We start from the raw sequence: 10,921 nt of genomic DNA, 5'->3' as shown, positions 1-10,921 counted from the left end.
CCAGAATGAACCCAGAGTTGGAATTCAGAGAACTCTGGCAAGTTTGGGTGTTGCTGGTCCCCTGATGCTCTGATGAATGAGCCGGTTTTCCATCCCTTCGAGCAGAATATACTGGCTGATGGTCCAGGCCAAATAAGGCAGCCTTGGCCGTCCGTCCGGCCGGCCGGCCGTCGGTCTGTCTCTTAGTCCCCACTTTTGAAAGGAGATGCTGGGAGGGGGCAGGTTGCCTGCACACCTGTGGCAGAAGACAGGGAAGCGGGGGAAGGGGCTCGCGGCGGTCGGGTGACTGACGGCAAACGGCTGCGCTGTGGCCCAGCGCATCCCAGGGCCTCCTTGGCTCCTGGCCAGGCCAGGCAGCTCCGCCGAGGGGGGCCTGGTGGGAAGCACTCGTGTTCGAGGCATTCCGAGGTCTATTTAGGAAACGTCACTGGACTCACTCACTCGAGACAGAGGCTTCCCTGCACCCTGGCCATTTTGCAGGATGTCCCTCCTTCTCTCCATCAGCATCCACTCCCAGGGTCTGAAGCAGCCTTTCCTGACCAGGTGCCCTGACAACCACTAGCCTTCCTGAGCTTTGGCTGGGGCTGATGGGAGTTGAAGTCCCCAGAAACTGGAGAGTTTCAGGTTGGAGTAAGGGCCTCAAATCTGGGAGGGGCTTATCCAGACGGCATGTCTGGCAGGACCATGGAAGGTATCAGATTGGAGGGATGGAGAGAAAGCTGAGGCTCACAGTGAGTGGCTTGCCTAAGATGACTCCCAAACAACAACCCTGTGAGGTGGGTTAGACTGTCAGTGGCTGAATCAAGTCAGTGAATGTCAGGGCCGAGTGGGGGCTCTAACCCGGCTCACCAAGGCCACATCCAGCACTCACATGGTTGGACTCTGATGTGTGTGAAATGGGAGGCTTTTGGGCCACTTCCCCAGCTGTGCTGCTTGGCAGGAGCGATGCTGCGGCAGCACTCGGGGCATGCTTCGCTTCCAAAATGGGCATCGGCGTGCTGTGCTGGCGAGAGCGCGGCCGAGCCACAGTCCCCCTTCGGCTCGGCACCCCACTGGGGCACGTGGCTTCAGCCAGGCCCTGCCTCTCACCCTGGCCCGCTTCACAGGGCTGTTGTGCACAGCCGCCCAGGAGAGGCTGACTGCTCCTGCCAAGGGCCCACGGCCCAGCAGGCCGCCGACAAGTCCGCCTGCCTGCCTCCCTCTGCCTTGGGCTAGGCCGGGCCCTGGTGACGAAGGGGCAGAGGGGCGGCTGCGGGGTCTCGGCTCCCGGCTTGCCGAGCAGCCCGGGCGGGCCACGAGGAGGACGCGCCGGTGGCCGGGGGGCCCTCCGAGCCTCGGCCCGGCCTAGGGGTCCCCCAAACTCCCCGGGCGCCTCGGAGGCGGGCAGGGCACGCGGCCCCACGAAGGTGCTGTGGCCCCTTCCCACGCCACGGCTGCCCACGCTCCCGGCACACGGAGGGGAGGCTGCGAGCGCATCGTGCGCGGGGGCGGCCGTGCCGATGAGAGGGGCGGGCGGGGGGCGACCCGGGGACTCGGAGCCGCTCTCGGAGACTGCATTAAAATGCAAATAGCTCCCTGCCTGCTGGGAGCAGATAGGGAACCGCCAAGCAGGCAGGGAGGCCAGTCGTCGCGGCAGGCGGCCCGCACCGAGCGCAGGGCACTCTTTAATTATTTTCCTCGGCGCCTGCTTAAATGAGATCGGACGTGTTTGCTCGGGTGGCGGCGAGGCGAATAAACAAGGCTGGAGGAAGACGAGGCCCTGCGGCTGGGCAGGGCGTGGGAGGGCGGGTGGGAGGGTGGCCCTGCAGACTCGGGGTCCAGCGGCGCTTGTCCGGAGCTGCTCTGGTTCCGTATCCGCGACACGCGTTTCCCGAGAGCAACGGGAGCCCACAGCACGCGAGTGCGAGGGGCCGAGAGAGTCCGAACGGGTGGCCGGCAGCAGGGCTTCAGGGCAGAAGCCACAGCCCCAGGCCCGACCTGGCCCGTGGAATCTCCTGGGATCCCTCCAGAGGGGATCCCTCCCGCTCCGGAGGAGTCCCCGGGGTTCTTTCCAGCCTCTGACAGGGGACAACGAGGCACCTGGGTGGCAGCACTGGGCCAGCGCCGAGCAAAGCCGGGATCTTCCTAGAATGGGCCAAGTCGCTACAAAGCCCAGGGCGCCGCTCTCGGCTGGGCAGCCAAGTCCTGCCTCCCCGCTAGGGGGCAGCATGCCTTCTGCCCCAACCGCCCCCTTTCCACACCTCAGGGTGCCATCTGGGCGGCGATACCACCCTTCCCAGCAAGCCGTCGCCCGATTCAAAGAGCCAGTTGTGGCAAAGCTGGCTTAGGCTCGGAGGAGGAAGGCGCACAACCTGGCCAAGGGACAGTGCCACTCCAAGAAGTGCAGAGGTGCCACCTGGCTGGGGGGAAGCACGATGAGGTGAAAGGAGCCCCAGGACTGCAGCTGAGCGTTCGGCAAACAGAACTTGAGACTGCGGAGCCGTCAGAGACGCTTCCGTGTCAGCAATGCAGAAACTGACATTGCAGGACATTTTGCATTGCTCGGCTCAGCCAGCAACTCAAAGGGAGGCTGCTGCCCAGAAATCTGAAGAAGATGGAGCCCGGAGGGGGCTGCGAGGAAGGGACTAGACACAGTCCTCGAGCACAAGGACATTTCCCTGGAGACAAAGACCAAAATCACTCACGCCGTTATGTTCCCAGCACCATGTGTGGGTGTGAAAGCTGCGTTGCGAGAGGGGTGGGCAGGAAGGAAAGTGACGCGCTTGAAACCCGGTGCTGGGGGCGAACTTTGTGAATAGTCTGAAAGACCAGTGAGGGGTCCCCAGATCAAAGCAAGCCAGAGCTTTCCCTGGAAGCAAAAATGACCACACTGAGGTTCTCCTACTTTGGGAATGTCATGAGAAGGGAGAAGACCACCACGCCAGGGAAAGGAGGAGGCGGCGGCCAACATGAGACAGGACGGCTGCGCCAAAGAAGCCGCAGCCTGGAATTCAGAACGGCCGAGCAGGGCTGCCCTCCATGTTGGAGGACATTTTGGAGGGCTGCCATTTAGATGGCGCACTTAAGTCCAAGACGGCTGGGTGGCAATACGAGCAACAGGACTTGTGAGGAGGGTGTGCGGGAGCGAGGGCCCCGACTCGAGCCCCCCTCCGCCAGGAGGCTCACTGGGTGACCCTGCCCAGGCCCCGGCCTTCAGCCTAACCTACCTCACAAGACTGTCGTAGCGATGATTAAGTCGGGCACAGTTCTCCGCCGCACTGCGTGACCCATGCCGATACCGCATGAATGACTCGTGCGCCGTGCCGCATGAGGGGCTTCAGGCAGCATGATGCCCCCCACACAAGGGCTGACTGTGCATCGAGCGCAGGTCCCTGCTGCGCCATGGCTTGGCACGCTGCCCCTGCCCTGGGCTGCTGTCGCCACCATCGCCCATGAAAAGAAGCCATGACTTCTTGTGAGCCACAGGTTGTTCACCCTATTCCGGTATCTCAGAGGGGTTCAGACATTTGGAGAACCGGCATGTCAGCAGCAGCCCACACTCAGCCCATCTGCAGCCCTGCTGCCCAATTCCTGACTGCAGGTGTTGCCACTTCAGCAGAAAACTAGGCAGACATTTTGCGTTCAGGTGCCTTTAATGCAGAATTCCTTGACCCGCAGTGCTGCCGGCAACGGTCCTGGCATGCTGCTTCACTGTGGAACATGCTGCACAAGAACTGTCTGCAGAACGGAAAGCAGAAGGACATCCTCACAAAAAGCCCTGCACCTACTGGGAATCCGGCCGTCTCCGTTCCCTCAAAATTCCCTTCGAGTTGCACAAGCGCCCAGCCCTTGGCCACCTGTGCAGGCTTCAGGTTTTGGACGGCCCTCGCCACCATCGTCACCCACCGCTTTTGCGCCTCCTCTTCCTCACTGTGACTGTCGCCGCAGCCCAAGGGGCCGTTTGTGGGAATGCGGAGCCGAAACAAGCCCGGGGCCATCGGCAAGTGCCCAGCCCCGAAGCCCGGCCTGCCAACTGCACCTCGGATTCCTCAAAGGTCCAAGCTGGGATTGGTGCAGAAGGGATGCGGCTGACCTGCAGTTTCCACGTGCCTCAAAACATGCCAAGAACCCTTCCTGCAAAATCCACACCGTGCCCAAACCCGGCCGGAAGGAACCGGAGATGCTGATACCCCGGGCACCGAATGCGGGAGCGTGTGAAAGGGAGAGGAGCTGTACTCTGAGCAGACTAGCGCTGGCGTTTCACCGATTTCCTGAGCTCCTTCTGCACTGCTCTCCTCCAGAAAACCCTTTGGTGGTGTTCAGAATACCTAATCTGAAAATGCACAGATGTTTTTTAAAGCACTGGATAGAAGCATTAGTGGCTGCAATGATTCAGGTTCACCTGGATAGTTTTCATCTTTGCAATACACTTGCCCAGTTAATTGCCCAGTTAAGCTGGGCCAGTTGCCACCCCCCACCCCGACCCACCAGGGCCTTCCCGATTAGCAAAAATCAGAACATTCATTCCCCCAAGAGTGGAGTGCAGAACCCTCACAGCCCGAGAGTCCACTTCTCTGCCGGAGATGCCCCCGGGGGCTGCCAGCCGGGCTCAGGCAGGGCCCAGAGTCCAGAACAGAGCTCTGAGCACTTCTTGCCAGAAGCAACGCTTCATCCCTGCGTCACACACACCAGCCATGTTTACTTGCACAGCTGGGCCCATCCTGCCCTAAAGGTGCTCACAGAAAATTGAGGCCAGCAGCCTCCAAAAAAAGCATGTTTGGTCATCTCCCCCATCTCATGGAGGCTGCTGGCCCCAGTGTGAAAACACCAGTGGATCGGCCGTGGTTTCAGTCCGGATGTCAAAAGAGCTCTGCACAGGGCAGAAGCCAGCCCCTGGAGTGAGTTCAGCACCACAGGTAGCTCCTTAACCTTCAGTCTGAAACGTGGAGTGGATACACCATCCCACTGACCTCGGAACACCCCCCCCCCCCCCACCCAGGGCTTTGCTCTCATTTTGCTGCAGTCTCACAGGCGGGCGATTGCTCGGACTCGGCTCCCATGGCGAGATCTACGCACACGCCCAAACTGGACGGACCTCGGCATGCCTAGGAAACGAGCGAGCCCCAGTGGGCACTGCACAGGCATCCTGAAGAGGGAGGTCTGCCACTCGCAAAGGCTTTTGGCAGCTTGCCGTCTGGGTAATGCAGAGGGGTGGACCACGTAATGCCATGGCAAAGAGTGCAAGTGCTGAGCTCTCAGGCGGAGAATCAGTGTGTGTGGGGGGCTGCGCGCACACGCGCGCTTCCCTCCACTTTGCCAAGTTTCTGCCCACAGATAATCCACAGCAGGGCAATGGGGGCAGGAAGTGTGCTCCACACACCGGTGAGAAAGCGATCCGGCTGCCCGAATTGCCACGGCAAACAGACAAGGCTTCTCCTTGCAATTTGCCATGGAGTCATTATCTGGGCTTCCATCGCAGCCCCCCAGCTGCCCCCTGGAGCAGAGTCGGGCTGATCATGAAGGACTCGCTGGCTGTCCATGAACAGCCAGGAGCATCGAGTCACCTCTCCCGTCAGCGCCAACAAACGTGGAATAGATGCGCAGGAAATTGGAGTCTACAGCCGACCATTTCTGATGCCCCCTTTCCCCCCACAGAATAAACATTTAAGCTCGTCTGTGTTCCGTGGCTGCTTCTAAGTCTGGTACCTTGAGTCCTTGAGTTGCTTTACATCAGTCATCCCCAGCTCCCCTGCAGATGTGTTGGACTACAACCCCCATCACGCCTATTCAAGGATGGGGAAAGAAGCAGCTTGTGAGAAATGCAACCTCAGAAACTCCCCCATTAGAGAGAGTTCCTGATGCCTTTGCATGTAAATATTGAAAGGCCCTGGACTTTCTCTATGACGAGGTGGCTTCTTCACGGGCCAGGTCCGGGCAGCAGAGTCCCCACACTCAAGGACTGAGGATGGCGTGCGTGTGGCTTGTTGCTGAACCATGAGTGTCACTGAAATGTGGGTTATCATGGTGCCCGAAACCACCCATGCGAACAAACCATGTTTGTGAACCACACCCTTGAAGGCCAAGCGGTGACTAGTGGAAAATACGCCACTGGGAATCAAATGCCAGAGTTCCCTTTGCCCAGACACATGGGTTACGCATGCAACGAAGAGCAGAATGAGCGGAGGGCGTAACAGGATTCTGGGGAAGGGAGGGGAGGGAAGGGGCAAGTGAGAAATGTGGGAGGATTCTGTTTCAGCCCCGTTTGGATAAGAATGCATGAAGGTTTGTGAAGTTCTCCGTTTCCATCTCTTCATTTCAGCTCAATACTCAGAGAAATCTCAGTATTTCAGTTCTTTTTTTAATGGATGAGAGGAAGATTCATCTGTTCAGGTACAGGCCTTTGAGTGCTTATCTTTTTAAAAGTTTGGGTTCGAATCCTGAAGTATTCAACTGTTAGCGTTTAATTGGCAAGTTCATTTTTGGGAAGCTTTACCCACATTTGCAAATGCCACATTCAGGAGGCAAGGAACTTGGCGTTGAAAAGAAACCCAAATGGAGAACACAGAACTGATAAGTGCCCCTAATCAGAATCTGAGACCTAAACCCAAAGCGAGAAAGTTCGCCAGCAACTTGCCAATCCAGATCTGCTCTCTCCCAGAGAAAAGCGGTTCTTTAAGCTGGCTTTCCAGGAAATGTGTTGCCATAAACCGCTTGGCCCCCCGATACGAAGCACCAAAATGGCAGCAAGTCAGCCCAGAAACCCCCATTGCTCTTTTCAGAGCTTTCCAAGCCTGCAATGCTATTCCTAATTTGTATCGGTAAGGGAGACCTTGGGAGAGTCGCAATCACGGGCTCCTGCTCACGCTTCCTTCTAGGAAGTCTGAAAAAAGAATTAATGCATACTTCTGTGTTAGCTTCACACTGCAAACCGCTGAGACTCCAGGCTTAATCATCCAGAATGCATTTTAACCTCTCCACCACAGCAGCCAACGTGCATTGGAACGAACCACGGAAGTGCGTCGTTCTTATTTGCGAGACGATGCTGCAGCCATTTGCGGAGCAAACGGTTCGGTGCTGAAGCTTCGCGGGCGCCGTGGCAGGCAGCCGCCGGGGGCTCGGAGCCAGAATGTGCTCGTAAACCTTGGTTCCAAGCGGCACCTTAGGAGCAAGCATGTGATTACCGTGGTACACGGCTGGGCCGGAGGGGCACGAGGGCCACTTCAAATGATGCACACAGCTGCCTCGCAACAAGAGGCCTGTTGGGAAATGAAGCTTAACAATGAAGTTATTGCACGTATTAGAAAGAAAGCCCCCTGGGAAACTGCCACAGAGGCCGTGTGCAAAAGCCAGCCATTTCCACAAGTTATACACTGCACACACCGTCAGGCTGAGATTTGTCTCGTGGGATTTGTTTACTGTTAAGAGAACCAGGGAAGAAAAAGGCAGTTTAAAAAAAAAAACCCTAATAAAAAGCTACAGTTCCCACACTGCTTGGAGGGCTGGGAACTCCATGGGTTCTACAAGCACAGCTTCCAGTTGCGTGATCCCCAGTGCACATTTCACATGGCGATTGGACTTTTGGTCTGCAACAGGCCCGGACTGGGACTTAAGGTGGTTGCTTTGCTTTTTCCCTTTAACCTCCTATTTCTAGCACTTCCGGGGGAACATGCATAGTCCACGAACCGCCAGAAAAGGGACAGCTAGCTGCATCCCATCATCTCCCGCTACGCAGCACTGTTTGCCCAGCTGATGGATTCTGTTCCCGACGGCCTCCGTGGGAAACGGGCTTGCGTTGCGCTTGATCGGGGTTCTCCGGAGGAACTTCTGGACCGAGAGCAGGACAGCGATGGAACCCACGACCTGGAGAGCTGCTGCTGGGGACGGTGTAACTCCAGCGTCTCCGTACCGCCAGCCAGTGGCAGGGGCTGCTCCACACTGTGCTTATCTTCTGTGGCTCGAAAAGGAACCAGGAACAGGAGCACTAACTGGGTTTTGCTTGCCACATTCTGCTCGGTGAGAAACTAGTTTATCAACACTGAATTCAGCTGATACGTTTGGCGTGCCTGCCAAGGAACTCCAATGGATGGGGAAGGGTCCTGCTTGGTAGAGATGACGAAGCGGCTGGACGACGTGATGGCCCATCAACCCCAAATCCGTTTCCAGGAGCAGACTGCCATGAGCAGGCGGGACGTGCACGTGGTGGGCCTGTCGCGAGCGGAGCCAGCTGCAGCTGGGGGTCAGACTGGATGGCCCGGGAGGCCCCTCCCGGCTCGCTCTGCTTCTGTGTTTCTATGTCAGGGGCCCCACAAGACAACACATTAAGCACTTCCCAGTATTACTTGATATCCGGTATTGTAAGATAGGTCCGCTCCATCGCAGCTTTCGCACGCGAGCGTTTCCAGGACCGGACTGCAGTTCTGTCCAGGCCACTGTAAAATCCTATCTCTATTTTTTTTTTTTTTTTTTGGGTTCTTTCACCTGTTCATGGAATGAGGATCTGCACAAAATTCAGAGCTGCACAAATCTGCACTGCCAAAATGCCTGTCCCCTTCCCCATAAAAGTATGTGCAACTCCTTGAAAAATGCAGGTTTTCACACTTTAGCCCATGACGGAAATGCACGGTTGGTGGGTGGTCATATATTCTTCCATGGCTAAATCTGTGTAAAATTACACCCGGTGCTTAAGAACACCATTGGTGCACAAACCCACAGAATCCACGCAGCCTGGGAAAGCTCGTCTGCTGCGGGATGGGTGGCCCCGCTTTTCAGAACCCCAAGTTCATTGCTGTCCGCTGCTGGTTCCTCCGACAGCCCCTGACATTGCTAACGCCACGTGGCAGATTCGGCGTTGGGGTCTGGTGTCCCCCAGTCTCCACTAACAGCCACGGTGCTGAGGGAGCCGAGGGCGGCAAGGGGCCCATGCGCCCAGCCCCACTGAAAGACGGGTTTCTTCCTCCCGAACCCACAGCCACCCCTGCACACGGCGGCCTGGACTGGGAGGCTTGCGGTTGACACTTCCAGTCCTTCTCAGGCAGAAGAAGAGAGGCAGATAGGAGAGGCGGTGTAATGGCAAATCCTGGCACGCCCCCCCCCCCCAGTCATGCCCCCAAGGAGAGCCCAGAGAAGCGGCCAGCTAAGAACCAGCTAAGAACATCAGAACACCAGAACACCCCTGCTGCTGGATTGGGCCCACGCGGGCTCAGAGTCCAGCATTCTGCCCGCAGGGCGGCCGATCAGATGCCGTGGGGGTCCATGAGGACCCTCCTCCCATGCGGCCGAAAGAGCTGCCCTGCATCTGCTACCAGAAGCGCTGGTCAGCCATCAGGACTAGCGGCACGGAGAGCCTTCTCCTCCACCACACGCTGGTCCAGCCCTCCTGGGGGCTGTCCGGGTGCGTGGCCACCAGTCCTTCTTGCGGAACTGAACGCCATCGTCGGATGCTGTGCTGGGTAAAGGGCTGCTTCTGTGGAACGGTCGCTCGGCGGGGTGACCCCCTTGGGTTCCGCGTGACGGGGGGCACAGCCGACCCCCCTCCGCTTTCCCTGCAGCAGGCGCCACCTTGGATGCCTCTGCCACGTCCCTCCTCACCCACTTCCTTTTCCCTCTGCAAAACCACCCCCAGCACCAGCGCCTTTCCTCCGGGGGACCCGCTCCAGTCCCTTCGCCTTCTGAGCTGCCCTTTTCCAAACCCAGCAATGTTCGTTTTAGGAGCGACGGCCTGCACTGGACAGTCCTCCAAGAGTGGCCGCAGCATCGCCTGGATGACCTACGAAGGCTGATTTTGCACTCCTCCCCCTCCTCCTCTCGCCTCACAAATCTAGCCGCATCCACTTCCACCAGGAGGACGCCGCTGGTAAAGCAAACCGGCCTTTCCAGACCAAGTCATGCCAAAGTCCTTTCTGTGCCTGCAGAGAAAGCCCTGTTGCCACTGCGAGAATTCACTGGGATTTCAGCGAAGGGAACACGGAGATCAGAGCCCCCGCTGGGGGGGGACAATGTGTCCCTCTGAGCCCAGGTTCCACTACACCACCATTGAGGGATGGAGGGATTCCAAACAGATCAATAGAAAGATGCTTGACAGATGATCGACAGACAGACAGACAGAAGAGAGGAATGGGGAGAGGAAAGTACCCGGCACCGATGTTTTTAAAGCCGCTTTCCATGCTCTTTCCCCGGAATCTATACCAGAGCGGCCTTTGAACCCCCAGATCTTAAAATGGGCTCCCTGCCACCAGAACTTTTGCTTGTGCTTTCTCCACCGCTGCCCCACCGACACCCGAAGTGGCTTCCCCGCCTTGAAGGGAGAAATGCACATTGCCAGGTGGGCCGTGCGCCCGCCTTGCCTGGCACAGCTCCCCCGCAAGGGAGGCAGCTGCTGCCTCCCCCACCGGAGGGCGAAGCGAGGGCTTCCCCCTGTCAGGCCCAACCCTCCCTCCGTGGGGCGTGGGAGGCAGTGCAGGGGATGAGGAAAAGCAACCTGTGGGGAAGAGGAAAAGTGAGACTCCCACCTCTAGCTGGGTTGGGCTGGGTACACGTGAGCATGTGCTGTAAGCCGAGTGCGAAACCAGCTCTCCCCGTGCACTTGCCTGCCCACGGCACACCTCCCCTCCTGCCCTGGCACCCAACCTGCCACCCTTCTGCAAGCCTCGTCTCCTGGCGGCTCACACGTCCCACGGTCCTCATCCCCGATGCGTGGGGAAGAGACGGCTTGCGGAGGAAGCCCAGCTGGCCAGCCACTCTGTGTGTGTGTGTGTGTGTGCGCATGCGCGCACGCGCGCACACGTGTGTAAGCAGTGTTAGCTCACTCAGGACTAGCGGCCGCGATGAAGAGGCGGCTGTGGAACCCAGCTGCTAGCGTGGCTGCAGACGGATAGGCAGCTGCATGAAACCCGGGCCTGGAGGGTCTCAGACCCTGTTCCTTGCCTCCCCAGGAAGCCTGCTG

The sequence above is a fragment of the Varanus komodoensis genome, unplaced genomic scaffold (assembly GCF_004798865.1).
Source record: "Varanus komodoensis strain SLA01 unplaced genomic scaffold, ASM479886v1 scaffold81, whole genome shotgun sequence".
In the NCBI taxonomy this organism is placed as follows: domain Eukaryota; kingdom Metazoa; phylum Chordata; class Lepidosauria; order Squamata; family Varanidae; genus Varanus; species Varanus komodoensis.
This window is presented reverse-complemented; position numbering follows the sequence as displayed.